Here is an 18505-nt window from a genome sequence, read left to right on the forward strand (position 1 = left end):
ACTCTAGGGGCAATTTACAGAGGGCAATTAACCTACAAACCCGCACGTTTGTGGGATGTGGGAGGAAACCGGAGCACCCGGATGGAGAAAACCCACGTGGTCGCAGAGTTAGTTGCTGAGGTTGGTGTTGTGTGGTGTTCAAGCGGCTGATGTTTGGTGGGAAGAAGAGCATTGCCTTGTCCTCAGGATGACTATTATGCATTTTAGTTTAAAGATACAGCGTGGAAACAGGCCCTTCGGCCCACCAAGTCCACACTGGCCATCGGCCACCCGTTCACACTAGTTCTATGTTATCCCACTTTCTCATCCACTCCCTGCACACTGGGAGCATGTTACAGAGGGCCAAATAACCGACAAGCCCACACGTCTCTGGGATGTGGGAGGAAACCGGGGCACCCGGAGGAAACCCACGCGGTCACAGGTAGAACGTGTCAACTCTCTGTTTTGACTCCCTTGTGGCGGTCCCTGGGTATCAGGCCACTCCTAGGGTCAGCCCCCTCGGCACTTGACGGACAGGCTTAAGGGGTTAAGACTCAGCCCGTTGGGGGGGAGTGGTTTATCCCTCGGTGGACTTCGCTGTGAGTGGAAGCTCACAGCCAAATAAAGAGCTTTCTAAACCTGCCTGGCATCCAGCCTTTTTTCTGGCCTCTGCCAGGCCACTACACTCTGGTATTTTTCCACAGAAACATAGAAAATAGGTGCAGGAGTAGGCCATTGGGGCCTTTGAGACAGCACCGCCTTTCCATATGATCATGGCTGATTTTCTCCTTGCACCACCTGTTGCGTTTGTGCGCGGCATGATCGCACTCGTGTAACAGGGTGATTTGTCTGGATTGTATGTGAACAAAGCTTTTCAATGTGCACTCGACAATAACAAACCAATACCTGTACCGAATGCTGGCATTGTCAAATCAAGCAAAAATACATTTTAAAAAATGAAAGGAAATGATTTCCGATGCTTCCACTGAATGACAGGCCATCATAAAGGTATAGTTTATGATTGTGAAATAGATACCATCTGAAAACAGTTTTGCCCCACAAGTGCCCTTGAGATGTACCACATTAACGAAAATATAAGTGACGGTTCAGAATCAAATTCACTTTGATCCTTAACTCTCATCTGTATTCCACCGAACAAACTGTTAAAGAAAACCATTAAATGGTCATTTTCTTAACAAATCTTTTTTTTTTTGGACACTGTCTGTTTGACCTTTGAAATGGGTCAAAGATGTTTTGAATGTATGAACAATTTTGATAAATCTGGTAACATGGCCCAATCAATGCAGTGAATGATTATCTCCCATTAGCTGAAGGATGGAATGGTGAAGAGGTATTATTCCTGATTCCGCTCATTCATTTCCTTAATGAGCATTTAATGCATCCGCGATTGGTAAATCAATATTATGTATATCGGAGCGCTCGCTGGGATGTTTTCATAACCTTTGTTGTCTCGCGGGGGAGCGGAGATTGATGCGAGAAACGTTTCCCCATCCGTGAGGACTTTAGAGTCATACAGCATGAAAACAGGCCCTTCGGCCCAACTCAAGATGGCTCATCTTCACCAGTCCCATTGGCCCAGGTTTGGCCCATTTTCCTGCAAACCTTTCCTATCCATGTACCCGTCCATGTGTATTTTAAATGTTGTTATTGTCTCTGCCTCAACTGTCTCCTCTGGCAGCTCATTCCACATACCCACCACCCTCCGTGTGGAAAAAGATGCCCCTCGGGTTCCTGTTAAATCTTCCCCCTCTCACCTTAAGCCTATGTGGTACCTTCTTTGCGAAGGCCAGAGTGAAATGAAAGTGTGGCCAGGGTGGTGTGGTGTCCCTTACTCTAGAGGTAAAAGACTGGTGCATTCACCCTATCTATTCCCCTCATGATTTTACACACCTCTGCAAGATCACCCCTCAGCCTCCCGTGCTCCATGGAATAAAGCAAGGAAAACAATGGGCCTCTGTAGGCTCCATCTTCCCTAGGTCATCAGTGCCGGCTCTAATTTGTTCTGTACCTTTTCATACCTCTAGTTTCCCTCTCCTCTGACTCTCAGTCTAAAGAAGGGTGTCGACCCAAAGAGCTACCTTTTCCTTTTCTCCAGAGATGCTGCCAGACTTGCTGAGTTACTTCAGCATTTTGTGTCTATCTTCGGTGTAAACCAGCATCTGCAGTTCCTTCTTACCCGTCCTATCAACAGCTGAGGAGCGGTCCTAACCTCCCATCTATTTAATTGGAGACCCTCGGACTATCTTAAATCGGACTTGCACTAAACGTTATTCCCGTTATCCTGTATCTGTATACTGGACGACTTGATTGTAACCATGTATAGTCTTTGTGCTGACCGGCTGGCACATAACAAAAGCCTTTCACTCTACCTTGGTACACGTGACAATAAACTAAACTAGACTAAATATTCCAGCCACTGAACACTAGTCAACTATCAAGGGTCAAGAGTCATCGTCATAGAGTCCTACAGCGTGGAAACAGGCCCTTCGGCCCAACTTGCCCACATCGACCACCCTGTCCCATCTACACTAGTTCCACCTGCCCGCATTTGTCCCATATCCCTCTGAACCTGTCCTATCCATTTCCATATTTCTATTCATTATTATATGTACCGAACAATTCAATTCTTCCAACAGCATAACAGGTCTGTAAGTACAATACATACGATAAGCAAAAATGAAAATTCAATAAATCAATGACACCATTAATACTGCAAAGTCCTTAGTGCAACCAAAGATAGTCCTTAGTTCATAGTTTAGTTGGTGTTTATAAGTTTATAAACAAATAAGTTTATAAGACAAAGGAGCAGAATTAGGCCCATTTGGCCCATGAAGTCTGCTCTACTGTCCAATCGTGGGTGATCTATCTTTCCTTCTCAGCCCCATTATCCTGCCTTCTCACATAACTTTACACGCCCTTACTAATCAATAATCTCCGCTTTAAAAATACCCAATGACTTGGCCTCCACAGCCGTCTGCGGCAATGAATTCCACAGATTCGCCACGATCTGGCTAAAGAAATGCTTGTGGTGTTCAAGAGCCTGCTGGTTGCTGGGAAGAAACTGTTCTTGAGCCTGGAGGTCACAGTTCTTCCCGATGGTGGCAGCGAGGCTAGAGCGTGGAATACGGGGCGCACCTCAGAATACGTACCTTGATAGCCAACATCCTGCGGCGGCGGATTCATTAGTGCCGTCATCTGGACGTCAGGCTCGCAATGTACAATTCAAATCATTTGTCATCAATCAGCCCACCACATTAGGCGGGCTTCCCTTATTAAGGGAGCAGATTGCATGTTTAAAGCCAGCCCGGTCCACCGCTGGGACAGTGTGGCCTGTCACTACACTGAGATACAGCCTATTAGGGAGCTGATGACATCTGAGATGAATGACCCTTAGACTACCTTAACCTTCAAATGAATAATTACCTCCCAGCCTGCCTGTGCCCAGCCTTGGGAGTGAATCCACACTCACACCTTTGGCCAGGCCGCAAGTAGAGTGTCGCATGCATGTTCTGCTCGCCCCCAGTATCGCATGCATGTTCTGGTCGCCCCCAGTGCAGGAGGGACGTGGAGGCTCTGGAGAGGGTGCAGAAGAGATTTACCAGAATGCTGAAGATGGACACAAAGTGCTGGAGTAACTCAGCGGGTCAGGCAGCATCTCTGGGGAAGAGGAACAGGTGACGTTTCAGGTCGGAACCCTCCTACAGACTGAAAGTAGAGCGGGAGAAGGAACTGGAGGTCGGAGAAGGCCAGAACAAAGAGGGCCGGCAATAGATGGCCAAGGAAGGGTGGAGCCCGTGATGGCCCAATGTTGGCTGGGGAACAGGCGATTTTTGGGATCCAACCCAAAATATTACCTATTCTTTTTCTCCAGAGATGCTGCCTAGCTCGCTGGGTTTCTCCAGCATTTGTGTCTATCTTTACCAGAATGCTGCCTGGATTAGAGGGTGTTAGCTATAAGGAGAGGTCGGACAGACATGGATTGATTTCTGTGGAACGTCAGAGGTTGCAGGGAATTCTGAAAGAAGTATATAAAATTATGAGAGGCATAGATTGGGTGGATGGACAGTTTAGTTTAGTTTAGAGGTACAGCTTGGGAACAGGCCCTTCAGCCCAACATGTCCATGCTGACGAACATGTCCCTCCATACTAGTCCCACCTACAGAGAGAGATGGACACTGCTCGGTCCATCACAGGTACTGACCTCCCCACCATCGAAGGGATCTACAGGAGGTGCTGCCTCAAAAAGGCAGCCAACAAGTTGCCAGACCTAGAGAGCTAGATAGAGCTCTTAAGGATAGCGGAGTCAGGGGGTATGGGGAGAAGGCAGGAACGGGGTACTGATTGAGAATGATCAGCCATGATCACATTGAATGGCGGTGTTTGCTCGAAGGGCCTATTGTCTATTGTCTATTGGACTGAGCTGTAGGCAGAGGTTGAACAGGCTAGAACTTTATCTCAGAGCGCAGGAAGCTGAGGGGTGATCTTAGAGTCATACAGCGTGGAAACAGGCCCTTTTGCCCAACTTGTCCACACTGACCTATACGCCCCATCTACACTTGTCCCACCTATCTGCGTTTGGCCCATAGTCCTCTTTACCTGTCCTACTCATGTACCTGTCTAAATGTTTCTTAAACTTTGTGATAGTACCTGCCTCAACCACCTGTTACAGCAGCTCCTTTATACACCCACAGCCTTTATGTAAAAAAGTTACCCCTCGGGTTCCTACTAAATCCACCTTAAACCTATGTCCTCTGGTTCTCAATTTCCATTATTCTGGGCAAAAGACTTATATGCGTTCACCTGATCTATTCCTCTTGTGATTTCGTACACCTATATAAGATCACCCCTCATCCTCCTGCGTTCCAAGCTGTTGTTTGCAAGCAGTTCTAGGTCACAAATCCTGGAGTGAAGGTGATTTGAACTTGAGGATGTGGCAATGTATGTGTGAGAAGGATGGGGGGGGGGGGTGGTTGGGGGGGGGAAGAGCAGTTTGAAACCCTAATCTCCTGACAGCAAGTGTCAAGATGTGCGATCTGAGAAGACAGATGTGGGATCAACGCTGGGGAAGAATAACAAGGTGCCATCACAGGGGTTAATAACGCAAGATAAATGGCTCCGTTTGTCAGACTGCAGTCGTGTCTGTCCGGTAGTTTCACAAGCCTTCCTTCTCCTCGATCTAACAATCTTCGAAGCCTCTAACACCTGAAACATTAGACAGGCTAAGAAAAAGACTCAAAGTGCTGGTGTAACTCAGTGGCTCAGGCAGCATAGAGTCACAAGTTCACAAGTTATAGGAGTAGAATTAGGCCATTCGGCCCATCGAGTCTACTCCGCCATTCAATCATGGCTGTTCTCAGCCTCCTAATCCCATTTTCCTGCCTTCTCCCCATAACCCTTGACACCTGTTCTATTTGTCTATCTCTGCTTTAAAAATATCCACTGACTTGGCCTCCACAGCCCACTGTGGCAATGGAGTCATACAGTGTGGAAACAGGCCCTTTGGCCCAACTTGCCCCCACTGACCAACATGCCCCATCTACACTAGTCCCACCTGCCTGCGTTTGGCCCACATCCCTCCATCCTCTCAATGTACCTGTCTAACTGTTTCTTAAAAGTTGCGATAGTACCTGCCTCAACTACCTCCTCCGGCAGCTTGTTCCATACACCCATCACCCTTTGTGTGAAAAAGTTTCCCCTCAGGTTCCTATTAAATCTGCACCCCCTCACCTTAAACCTATGTCCTCTGGTTCTCAATCCCCCTACTCTGGGCAAGAAACTCTGTGTGTCTACTCAATATATACATCTGTGGAGAACATGGATCGGTGATGTTTCAGGTTGGGGTCCTTCTTCAGACTGATTGTAGGGTTGGGGAGGTGAAAAGAAGCTGGAAGAGAGGTTGTGCAGGACAAAGTCTGGCAGGTATCATGTATAATCACGTATTGTCTTTCCGCTGACTGGTTAGCACGCAACAAAAGATTATTACTGTACCTCGGTACATGTAACGATAAATTAAATTGAACTGAACTGAGATAGCAGGTGGAAGGAACTGCAGATGCTGGTTTAAACTGGAGACAGACACAAAAAGCTGGAGTAACTCAGCGGGACAGGCAGCATCCTTGGAGAGAAGGAATGGGTGACGTTTCGGGTCGGATCTGAAGAAGGCTCTCGACCTGAAAGGTCACCCATTCCTTCTCTCCAGAGATGCTGCCTGTCCCGCTGAGTTACTCCAGCTTTTTGGATCTATCTGAGTTAATAAGTGTCAGGGGGGCGGGACAAAGGAAGGATTATAGGTGGAGACAGGAAGATAGAGGGAGAACTGGGAAGGGGGAGGGGAAGAGAGGGACAGAGGAACTATCTAAAGTTGGAGAAGTCAATGTTCATACCGCTGGGCTGCAAGATGCCCAAGCGAAATATGAGGTGCTGTTCCTCCAATTTCCGGTGGGCCTCACTATGGCACTGGAGGAGGCCCATGACAGACAGATTACTCTGTTTTGTAGCACTGTACTATGTTGTTTGACATTTAGCCGTTCTGTTAAATTCACAAAGCCCAGTGCCAGTCCTGCTGAAAATACTTGGATCCATCTTTGTGATCTACAACTGCTTTCAGACGTGGGGGGAATGGTTCTTTATCAACGGTACTTTATCATTAATGGTGAAATTCCTTTTTTGCACGCACTTCAGTGAAAGCAAAAATGTGGTTGACTGATACGTTATTATCACACGTGAAACATCACAGTGAAATTCTTTGTTTTGCAAACCGTACACAGAGTATGCAAAGAGTCGCCACATATAGGGCGGCAACAAAGTTACAAGGTGTCCGTTATAGTCCCCAATGGTCCCACTTTGTTCTCGGTGCCCCCACCCCCCACCCCCCCCCCCCCCCCCCCACGAGGGGTCCCACTTTGTTCTCGGTGCCCCCACACCCCCCCGCCCCACGACGGGTCCCTCTTTGTTCTCGGCAGCTTCTCCTCAACCGACCTCCGGCACCCACCACACGTCAATACTATACATGATGATGCAGTAATGATGTAGTATGAAAGCCATACTACAGATGCGCTGTAGAAAGCAATATTATCGGGATGTTTCACAGCCTGGTTTGGGAACTGGTCCAACCTAGACCGCAAGAAATTGCAGAGAACTTGGGACGCATCTCAGACCATCACTCAAACCAACCTCCCTTCCATTGACTCCATCTACACCTCACGCTGCCTCGGCAAGGCTACCAGCATCATCAAGGGCCAGCCTCACTCCCTCTTCTCTTCTCTCCCATCAGGAGAACCTCCAGATTCAGGGACAGTTTCTTCCCAGCTGTTATCAGGCAACTGAACCATCCTCTCACCAACTAGAGAGCGGTCCTGACCATCCATCTGCATCATAGGAGACCCTCAGACTATCGTTAATCGGACTTTATACAGGATAAAGGGAACTCTGAAGAAGGGCCTCCACCCAAAACGTCACCCATTCCTTTTCTCCAGAAGTGCTGCCTGACCCACTGATTTACTGTGTTTTTTGTTGTGTTTGCATTCAGTGTAAACCAGCATCGGCAGTTCATTCCTACACGTTCTGTTTGCTCCACTACAAAATCTCCTCAAGATGTGCCTACTTTGAAAAATGTCTCCTCCTCTCTCAAGTCTGGAGAAGGGTCTTTCTCTTCTATTCCTTTTCTCCAGAGATGCCGCCTGACCCGCTGAGTTATTCCAGCCTTTGTGTCTATCTGAACTAAACTAAACATGTTGGCTGGGACTTTGCTGACATTGAGAAGGTTGATGGTGTTTGTGGGAGATATCATCACCTTCTCCCTACCAGGTCCCTTGCGTTGTCTCTCTGAGACTGAGGGATTGATTGTCTTTGCTCCTGCCTGGTGATCCCTGGAGCCAACTTCTGGATTGAAAAGCAAGCGAGAGAAAATTGATTAAAACTTAGTCTGAAGAAGGGTCTCGACTCGAAACGTCACCCATTCCTTCTCTCCAGGGACGCTGCCTGTCCCGCTGAGTTACTCCAGCATTTTGTGTCTATCTTCAGTGTAAACCAGCATCTGCAGTTCCTTCCTGTACATTGATTCCGTTCAGTTCAGTTTATTGTCACGTCTACCGAGGGGACAGTGAAAAGCTTTGTTACGTGCTAACCAGCCATCGGAAAGAAAATACATAGATTACAATTAAGCCGTTTGCAGTGTACAGATACACAAAAAGGGAATAACATTTAGTGCAAGATAAAGCCAGTAAAGTCCGGTCAAAGATCGAGGGTCTCTGGTGTAGATAGTAATTCAGGACTGCTCTCTGACTGCAGCAGGATGATTCAGAAGGGGCCGAGAAAAAGATATTGCCCGCACGGATAGAAAACTATTAAAAATGGAGACGAAAGTGCGTGAAACACAATACGTAACATTCATGTGACATTACCTCAGGGATATGAAGCCTCTCCCGGTTAATGTGTTACAATCTTTCCCACCGTTGTGTTCAACATACATTTTGGAATCTGTCATATAAAATTACCTGTCAAACTGAATAAATAGCTGGAAAACATGAGTAGCTCATGTATAGGCTGCAGGCATTTTATGTAAGGAAATTGATTAGCAGAACATTATTCTTACAAGCACCAGGAAGTGTTATCTAGCAGGTTCCTGTTGAGTTAATAACTTGAGTGCCATGGAATTTAATTTGTTCATCAGGACCCGAGTCATTTAGTGAGTCACGACGAGGATTGCTTCAAACTCACTGCCAAGAGTCACTGGAGCTTATTATTGGCTCTAGGTGGAACTGTTGGAGGTTTCATAGAAGATTGATGGTGTTGGCTCCTTGATTGTGTTAGTGGGTGAAGGGCATGAATTTCCAACACTGCCTCTCATAGTTTTCTACACTTCCATCTGGTCTCCCCTCAAGATCATAAGATCATAAGTGATAGGAGCAGAATTAGGCCATTCGGCCCATCAAGTCTAAGTATCATAATGGATCTATCGCACCCTCCTAACCCCATTCTCCTGCCTTCTCCCCGTAATCTTGGACTAATCAAGAATCTATCTATCTATCTATCTATCTCTGCCTTAAATAGATCCACTGGCCTGGCCTGGCCTGGCCTTCACAGCCTTCTGTGGCAAAGAATTCAACAGATTCGCCACCCTCTGACTGAAGACATTCCTCCTCATCTCCTTCCTAAAAGAACGTCCTTTAATTCTGAGCCTATGACATCTAGTCCTTGACTCTCCTACTGGTGGAAACGTCCTCTCCACATCCACACTATCCAAGACGAGGCCCCCCCCTCATCCTTCTAAACTCCGGCGTGTACAGGCCCAGTGCTGTCATATGCTCGTCATAGGTTAACCTATTCATTCCTGGCATCATTCTTGTAAACCTCCTCTGGAGCCTCTCCAGAGCCAGCATATCCTCAGATATGGTGCCTGACCTCAGCATTCCAGAGATAACCATCCAAGTCTGAACGCATTCCATTTCAGATGGAATGCTCTACACTTGGAACATAGAACAGTACAGTACAGTACAGGAACAGGCTCTTCGGCCCACAATGTCTGTGCTGAACACGATGTCAAGTTAAATTAATATCCTCTGCCTGCACTTGATCCATTCTCTGCTTATCCATGAGACCATCTAAAATCCCACTCTCGTATCTGCGTCCACCACCACCCCTGGCAGCACGTTCCAGGCACCCACCACCCTCCGTGTAAAAAAACCCGCCCCGCACATCTCCTTTAAAATCTTTCCCCTCTCACCTTAAACCTATGCCCTCTCGTCTGACCTTTCCACCAGGATGTGATTGTCTACTCTAACTATTCCTTTCATAATGTTATAGACTATCAGGTCTCCCCTCAGCCTCTGGCATTCCAGAGAACGCAGTCCAGGTTTGTCCAACCTCTCCTTACAGCTAATCCCTCTAATCCAGACAGCATTCTGGTAAACCTTCTCTGCGCCTCTCCAAAGCTTCCACACCCCCAATGGTTCAGTGGCAGGATGGTTCAATGGTTTCTTCATTGTCACGTGGACCAAGGTACAGTGAAATACTTTTTTTGTGTGCAGCTCGGCAGACTAGGCATGTACCTGTCCAAATTATAGTACCTGCCTCAAATACCGCCTGTGGCGGCTCATTCCACACACCCACCACCCTTTGTGTAAAAAAAAAGTGACCCCTCAGATTCTGATGAAATCTTTCTCCCCTCACCTTAACCGAAGATACTAGAGGAACAAGATGGACCACTCCGTTGAAATCGCCTATACTGAAGTGTAGTACGCAAAGGAGTGTAACGTCCGCCATTTTAGTAGGCAAAACCCGCCGTTCGCTATGCCTCTTGCAGTGTAATCAGTGTCTTGGGGGAACAGTATGTGTGATGATACCATTAAAATGCAGAAAATATCTCATCTATCATTCACAGATTTTTGTAATTTAAAAAAAAATGTTTCTGCAAGTTTCTGCCAACTAAAATGGCGCCATGACATACGACGGTTTTTAGGTTCGAGTGGTCTATCTTGTTCCTCTAGTATCTTTGCCTCGAACCCATGTCCTTTGGTTCTCGATTCCCTTACGCTGAGCAGGTTTACCTGATCTAATCCCCTCGTAATTTTGCACACCTCTGTAAGATGTCAGGAGAGATTACGAGAGTAAGGGGGCCAGCCAATATTCAGCTGATCACGGTGAGCACGTTCTTCTTCTTCCAAGGTCTGACACCTACTTCAAAGAAAGATTTAGAGCTGAGATTAATCACGGTGTACCGGGAACCACAGCCCAAGCGATCTCATGTACGAGGAGATGGCTGGTCGTGTCACAGTCTGACGCTTTGGAAATTGACTATTGACCAGTCAGAGTAAACAACATCAGCGATGCGTTGCTGGAAGATTAATGCCGTCCCCACTGTTCAACACGATGCTCCCTTATAATTCATCAAGCCTAATGGAATTTTATGAAGACATATACTACATCATTCTAGATAATACATAAACAGCTTGCAATTTAGAAATGTTTTATTAACACCAACTGGTGTTTGGCACAGTAAACCTGGAGTAACTCAGGCAGCATCTCTGGAGAAAAGGAATATGTGACGTTCCTGATCCTTCTTCATTCTGAGAGTCAAGGGAGAGGGAAACTCGAGGTATGACAAGGCGCAGAACAAATCGGAGCTGGCACCAATGTCCCAGTAAAGGGGAGCCCACAATGGTCCATTGTTGGCTGTGGAAGAAGTGATAACGAAAGGATACAAACAGTGGAACTGGCAGGACGACTAAGGTCGGCAAGGGTCGGAGTGAGAGGTAATTAGAGAAATCAAAATTCATATCGCTGGGTTTTAAGCTGCCCAAGCGAAAGAGCTTCCAACCCTCTCTTAGCAGGTATTATAGATCCTGGTTCCAGCTGACATTTGAATGAATGAATGAGTGAATGAATACGTTTATTGGCCAAGTATGCAGACACAGGGAATGTGCCTTGGTGCTCCGCTCACAAATGACAACACAAACATACAGTTAACAATTAAGAATAAAGTATAAACACATCAAAACAATAAGGATACACCATTACGGTCTAAACATGTGGGTGAAAATAAACCAGAGCAAAAAAGAGATCACAGACTTTGGTTATTGAGTAGAACTATCATTCGTGGGAAAAAAGCTGTTTTTATGTCTGGCTGTGGCTGCTTTGACAGTCCGGAGTCGCCTTCCAGAGGGAAGTGCTTCGAAGAGTTTGTGGCCAGGGTGAGATTTGGCCCCTGTACGCTCTCGTAAAGCACTTTTAGTTTAGTTTAGTTTAGTATTGTCCTGTCAAGAGTCAAGAGAGTTTTAATATGATATATGTCCCGAAACGTAACAATGAGATTTTTATCAGCACAACAGATATGTAAGCATAAGATGGACACAAAAAGCTGGGAGAAGGAATGGGTGACGTTCCGGGTCAAGTCCCTTCTTCAGACTGAAAGTTATGGGAAAGGGAAATGAGGGATATACTGTAGACATAGAAACATTGGAAAATTGGTGCAGGAGGAGGCCATTCGGCCCTTCGAGCCAGCACCGCCGTTCAATATGATCATGGCTGGTCATCTAAAATCAGTACCCCGTTTCTGCTTTTCCCCCCATATCCCTTGATTCCTTTAGCCCTAAGAGCAAAATCTAACTCTCTCTTGAAAACATCCAGTGAATTGGCCTCCACTGCCTTCTGTGGCAGAGAATTCCACAGATTCACAACTCTCTCAGTGACAAAGTTTTTCCTCACCTCAGTCTTAAATGGCCTACCCCTTATTCTTAAACTGTGACTGTTGACGATGATATAGAGAGATATAGAGCAATGAATGAAAGATGTGCAAAAAAACTAACGATGATAAAGGAAACAGGCCATTGTTAGCTGTTTGCTGGGTGAGAACGTGAAGCTGGTGCAAATTGGGTGGGGGAGGGATGGAGAGAGAGGGAATGCAAGGGTTACTTAAAGTAGGAGAAATCAATATTCCTATCACTGGGTTGTAAGCTGCCCAAGCGAAATATGAGATGATGTTCCTCCAATTTGCATTTAGCCTCACTCTGACAATGGAGGAGGCCCAGGACAGAAAGGATACTGTGGGAATGGGAGGGAGAATTAAAGTGTTTGGCAACCGGGAGATCACGTAGGTTCAGGTGGGCTGAGCGAAAGGGTTCAGCAAAACAATCACCCAGTCTACGTTTGGTCACGCCGATGTATAAGAGTCCACATCTCGAACAACGGATACAGTAGATGAGGTTGGAGGAGGTGCAAGTGAACCTCCGCCTAACCTGAAAGGACTGTCAGGGTCCCTGGACAGAGTCGAGGGAGGAGGTATAGGGACAGGTGTTGCATCTCCTGCGGTTGCATGCGGAAGGTGCCTGGGGAGGGGGTGGTTTGGGTGGGAAGGGATGAGTTAACCAGGAGGTTGCAGAGGGAACGGTCTCTGCGGAAGGCGGAATGGGGTGGAAGTGGGAAGATGTGACTAGTGTTGGGACCCCGTTGGAGGTGGCGAAAATGTTGGAGGATTATTTGCTGTATACGGTGGCTGATGGGGTGAAAGACATGGACTAGGAGGACTCTGTCCCTGTTGTAACTAGGGGGAGGGGGAGCTGCGGGCTGAGCTGTGGGTCACCAGGAGACACGAGTGAGGACCTCATCTATGATGGGAGAGGGGAACCCCCATTCCCTAAAGAATGAGGACATCTCGGACGTCCTGGTATGATAGTACTCTGTAAACCCCTTAATAAACACCAAAGATGTTCTATATATTAGACTTTAATGATACAGCACAGATACAGGTCCTTCAGTCCACCGAGTCCGTGCCAACCAGTGATCACCCCGTACACTAACCTACACACCCTAGGAACAATTTTTACAACTTACTGAAGCCAATTTACCTACAGACCTGTACGTCTTTGGAGTGTGGGAGGAAACCAGAGCTCCCGGAGAAAATCCACATGGTCATAGCGAGAACGTACAAACTCCCTGCAGACAGCACCTGTAGTCAGGATCGAACTTGGGTCTCTGACGCTGTAAATAAGCAACACTACCCGCCACTGAGCTGCCCATATATGTATATAAATATATATGTACAGTATATATTGGAACTTACTTGGAGGTTGCAGTGTTTAATCGCCTGATGGGTGTTGGGAAGAAGCTGTTCCTGAACCTAGACGTTACAATTTTCAGACTGTGTGTGGCCAGGGTGGTGTGGGTCTCTGACGATGTTGGCTGCCTTTTAGAGGCAACACCTCCTTGTAGATCACGAAAACAAGGTACTGTGAAAAGATTTTGTTTGCGTGCTATCCAGTCAAAGAACAGACTAAACAGAATCAAACTGTCCGCAGTCCACAGGTAAATGACAATGGGGACAACATTTACAGCAAGATAAAGTCACTGTGTTTATTCATTCAAAGTCCAATGAAGTATAGTTTCCGCTAAGTGAGTTCTTTTTTTCTTCGCAAAACAGCGCAAAGCGCTGGAGTAGCTCAGCGGGTCAGGCCGTATCTCTGGAGAACATGGATAGGTGACGTTTTGCGTCCAGATCCTTTTTTGTTCTTATTTTCTCTTTTTTGTTTTGTTTGTTACATTACTATGAGTATTGTGTGCAGTGTTTACAAACCTGTTGCACTGCTGCTGCATGTAAGAATGCCAAATGTCCCGTTTCAGTACAGATGACAATGGAACACTCTTGGGGCATATGGCATAGTGGTTAAGTGACAGGAGTAACAGGCAGAGCTCCAGTCTGTTGCTTCGGAGTTGTGGGTTCTAACCCTGCTGTGGGAGCTGGGGAATTTGAACCAAGTGTTTAAATAAATCAAGAAACAGAAGTGATAAGTTCAGCAAGGCCAACTTTGAGGGTATGGCACGGGAACTCATCAAGTTGAGTGGAGAAGGTTGTCTGAAGGAAAAGGGGCATCAGGAAATTGGGATATTTTAAAAAGTGGGCAGACAAGAGTCCAGGACATGAGCTGTAGAGAGAGGTTGGGCAGAATAGGAATCTATTCCTTGGACAAGGGATGATCTTACAGAAGTGTACAAAATCATGACAAGAATAGAATGGGTAAGCACACAGAGTCTCATGCCCAGAGTAGAGTAACCGACAAACCAGAGGACATAGGTTTAAGGTAAGCGTAGAAAGATTGAATAGGAACCTGAGGGGTAACCATTTTACACAAAGGGTGGTGGATATATGGAACGAGCTGCCCGAAGAGGTTGTTGAGGCAGGTACTATCACATCTTTTAAGAAACATTTAGACTGGTACATGGATAGGACAGGTTTAGAGGGATATGGGCCGAACACAGGCAGGTGGGACTAGTGCAGATGCAACATGCTGGTCGGTGTGGGCACATTGGGCTGATGGGCCTGTTTCCACGCTGAAGGACACTATGACACCAGGGCGACAGTGGCGCAGCTGGTAGAGCTGCTGCCTCAAAGCGCCAGAGACCCAGGTTCGATCCTGATCTTGGGTGCTGTCTGTGTGTGGAGTTTGCATGTTCTCCCTTTGACTGTGTGGGTTTCCCCCCAAATCCTAAAGACGTGCAGATCTGTAGGTTAATTGGCCTCTGTAAATTGCCCCTAATAGACAATAGACGCAGGAGTAGGCCATTCGGCCCTTCGAGCCAGCACCACCATTCAATGTGATCATGGCTGATCATTCTCAATCAGTACCCCCGTTCCTGCCTTCTCCCCATACGCCCTGACTCCGCTATCCTTAAGAGCTCTATCTAGCTCTCTCTTGAATGCATTCAGAGACTTGGCCTCCACTGCCTTCTGAGGCAGTGAATTCTACAGATTTACAACTCTCTGACTGAAAAAGTTTTTCCTCATCTCCGTTTATAAATGGCCTACCCCTTATTCTTAAACTGTGGCCCCTGGTTCTGGACTCCCCCAACATTGGGAACATGTTTCCTGCCTCTAACGTGTCCAACCCCTTAATAATCTTATATGTTTCGATAAGATCCCCTCTCATCCTTCTAAATTCCAGTGTATACAAGCCTAGCCACTCCAGTCTTTCAACATATGACAGTCCTGCCATTGCGGGAATTAACCTAGTAAACCTATGCTGCACGCTCTCCCTGTGTGGGGAGTGGGTGTGAAAGTGGGAAAACTATCACACAAACCTACCTCCCTTTCAGTGACTCCATCTGTACTTCACGCTGTCTCGGCAAGGCCATCAGCATAATCAAGGACCAGTCTCACCCCAGTCACTCCCTCGTCTCCCCTCTCCCATCAGGCAAGAGGTACAGAAGTGTGAAAACGCACACCTCCAGATTCAGGGACAGTTTCTTCCCAGCTGTTATCAGGCAACTGAACCATCCTATCACCAGCTGGAAAGCAGTCCTGACCTCCCATCTACCTCATCTACCCTAGCTATTTGTAATCGGACTTTATCTTGCACCAAACATTATTCCCTTTATCCTGTCTCTGTACGCTGTGGACAGCTTGATTGTAATCACGTATAATCTTTCTGCTGACTGGCTAGCACACAACAAAAAGGCTTTTCACTGTACACAGGACAATAAACTAAACTGGGGCGGACGGGTTATCAATGGTCCACCTAGGCTGAGTGGCCTGTTTCCATGCTGTGTTCCCAAAAACTAAACAAACCTTAAGGAACAAAAGCTGTTTGTCTCTGTGACTCTTAGAAATCTGTTGTTGTTACGTGGCCTGGATATGTGTGATTCAAGTCTCACCAATGTACTGAGGTGGCAGGAGTAATTATTGATGGACTTAAATCTGGAGGTACTGATATTGGTATATTATTCTTTCATATACCGTGATACAGTAAACTTTCTTTTTGTGCTGTGTAATCAAATCACACAATACAAGCGTACAATCAGGGCACTATTGCAACGTTTAAGAAACATTTAAACAGGTACATGGACAGGAAAGGTTTAGAGGGAGATTTTTGAATAGTACAGGTGTCAGAGGTTATGGGGAGAAAGCAGGAGAATGGGGTTAGGAGGGAGAGATAGATCAGCCACGATTGAATGGTGGAGTAGACTTGATAGGCTGAATGGCCTAATTCTACTCCTATCACTGATGTCCTTATGATATGTGCAGGCAGGCAGGCAGGTAGGTGGGACTAGAGTAGATGGGGCATGTTGGCTGGTGTGGGCAAGTTGGGCCGAAGGGCCTGTTTTTACGCTGCATGACTCTATGACTCTCAGCCAGACACAAATACAAGATAGAGTACTAAGAGAAAAATACCAGAGGGCAGACATACATAACATCAGATTCAGGAACAGCTTCTTCCCCACTCTTATCATACTACTGCCAACTTGCCCTCGCCAACCAGCATGCCCCATCTACACCGGTCCCCCCTGCCTGCATTTCAAAGGTTCAAAGGTCAGTTTATTGTCACCTGTACCAATTAAGGTACAGTGAAATCGAATTACTATACAGCCATGCTAAACAAAAGCAACAAGACACACGACTACATAAAGTTAACATAAACATCCACCATAGCGGATTCCCCACATTTCTCACTGTGATGGAAGGCAATTAAGTCTAATCTTCCTCTTTATTCTCTCGCGTCGGGGCAGTCGAACCGTCCGCAGTCGGGGCGATTGAAGCTCCCGCAGCCGGTGATCGTAGCTCCCGCGTCGGGGCGATCGAAGCTCCCACGTTGGGGCGATCAAAGCTCCCGTGTCAGGGCGATCTAAGCCCCCATGTCGGGGCGATCGAAGCTCCCACGTTGGTGCGATCGAAGCTCTCGTGTCAGGGCGATCGAAGCTCTCGTGTCAGGGCGATCGAAGCTCCCACGTTGGTGCGATCAAAGCTCTCGTGTCAGGGCGATCGAAGCTCTCGTGTCAGGGCGATCTAAGCCCCCACGTCGGGGCGATCGAAGCTCCCACGTTGGTGCGATCAAAGCTCTCGTGTCAGGGCGATCGAAGCTCTCGTGTCAGGGCGATCGAAGCTCCCACGTTGGTGCGATCAAAGCTCTCGTGTCAGGGCGATCAAAGCTCTCGTGTCAGGGCGATCGAAGCTCTCGCGTCAGGGCGATCTAAGCCCCCACGTCGGGGCGATCGAAGCTCCCACGTTGGTGCGATCAAAGCTCTCGTGTCAGGGCGATCGAAGCTCTCGCGTCAGGGCGATCGAAGCCCCCACGTCGGGGCGATCGAAGCTCCTGTTTCTTGGAGCTCCCAAAGTTGGTCTCTAACCAGAGACCGTGAGCTTCACGATGTTAAAGTCCGCAGGCTCCCGCGGTTGGAGCTCCCGAAGCCGGTCTCCAGCAGAGTCCGCCAACTCCTCGATGTTAGGCCACAGTGCGGATGGAGATACGATATGGAACAAAAAATTGCTTCTCCGTCGAGGTAAGAGATTTTTAAAAAGATTCTCCCGACCCACCCCTCACATAAAGCAAGCTAAAGAACACTAAGACATACATTTTACACATACTAAAAAACAACAAATAAGGAAGGGAGGAGACAGATTGTTGGCGAGGCCGCCATTGGTGGCGCCACCTGGTGCCATTTGGTCCGTATCCCTTTAAACCTGTCCTATCCGTGTACCTGTCCAAAAGTTACTTAAATATTATGATAGTACCTGCCTCAACTACCTCCTCCGGCAGCTCGTTCCATATTCTCTGTGTGAAAAATTTGCCCCTCGGGTTCCTATTAAATCTTTCCCCCCTCACCTTAAAACGATGTCCTCTGGTTCTTGATTCTCCTACTCTATGGGTAAAAGACTGTGCATTCACCCCTTATGATCTGAGAAACCCCATTAAGATTATCCCTCATCATCCTGCGCTCCAAGGAATAAAATCCTAGCCTGCCCAACCTCTCCCTACAGCTCAGGCCCTCGAGTCCTGGCAACATCCTCGTAAATCTTCCCCGCACCCTTTCCAGCTCGACGACAACTTTCTTCCAGCATAACGACTTCAACTGAAAACAATACTCTAAATCTATGCTCTTACATAGAAACATTAGAAACATAGAAACATAGAAAATAGGTGCAGGAGGAGGCCATTCGGCCCTTCGAGCCAGCTCCGCCATTCATTGTCATCGTGGCTGATCATCCACAATCAGTAACCCGTGCCTGCCTTCTCCCCAT

The 18505-nt window shown here is 47.2% G+C and overlaps 1 pseudogene across 1 annotated transcript in view; it reads left to right on the forward strand.

The window, feature by feature from the left end:
• The window catches only part of LOC144600824 (cartilage acidic protein 1-like), a 122483-nt pseudogene that overhangs the window by 76012 nt on the left and 27966 nt on the right, over positions 1-18505 (forward strand). The gene's annotated exons all lie outside the window — the stretch shown is intronic.

Source organism: Rhinoraja longicauda, chromosome 16, assembly GCF_053455715.1.
Source record: "Rhinoraja longicauda isolate Sanriku21f chromosome 16, sRhiLon1.1, whole genome shotgun sequence".
NCBI lineage: Eukaryota > Metazoa > Chordata > Chondrichthyes > Rajiformes > Arhynchobatidae > Rhinoraja > Rhinoraja longicauda.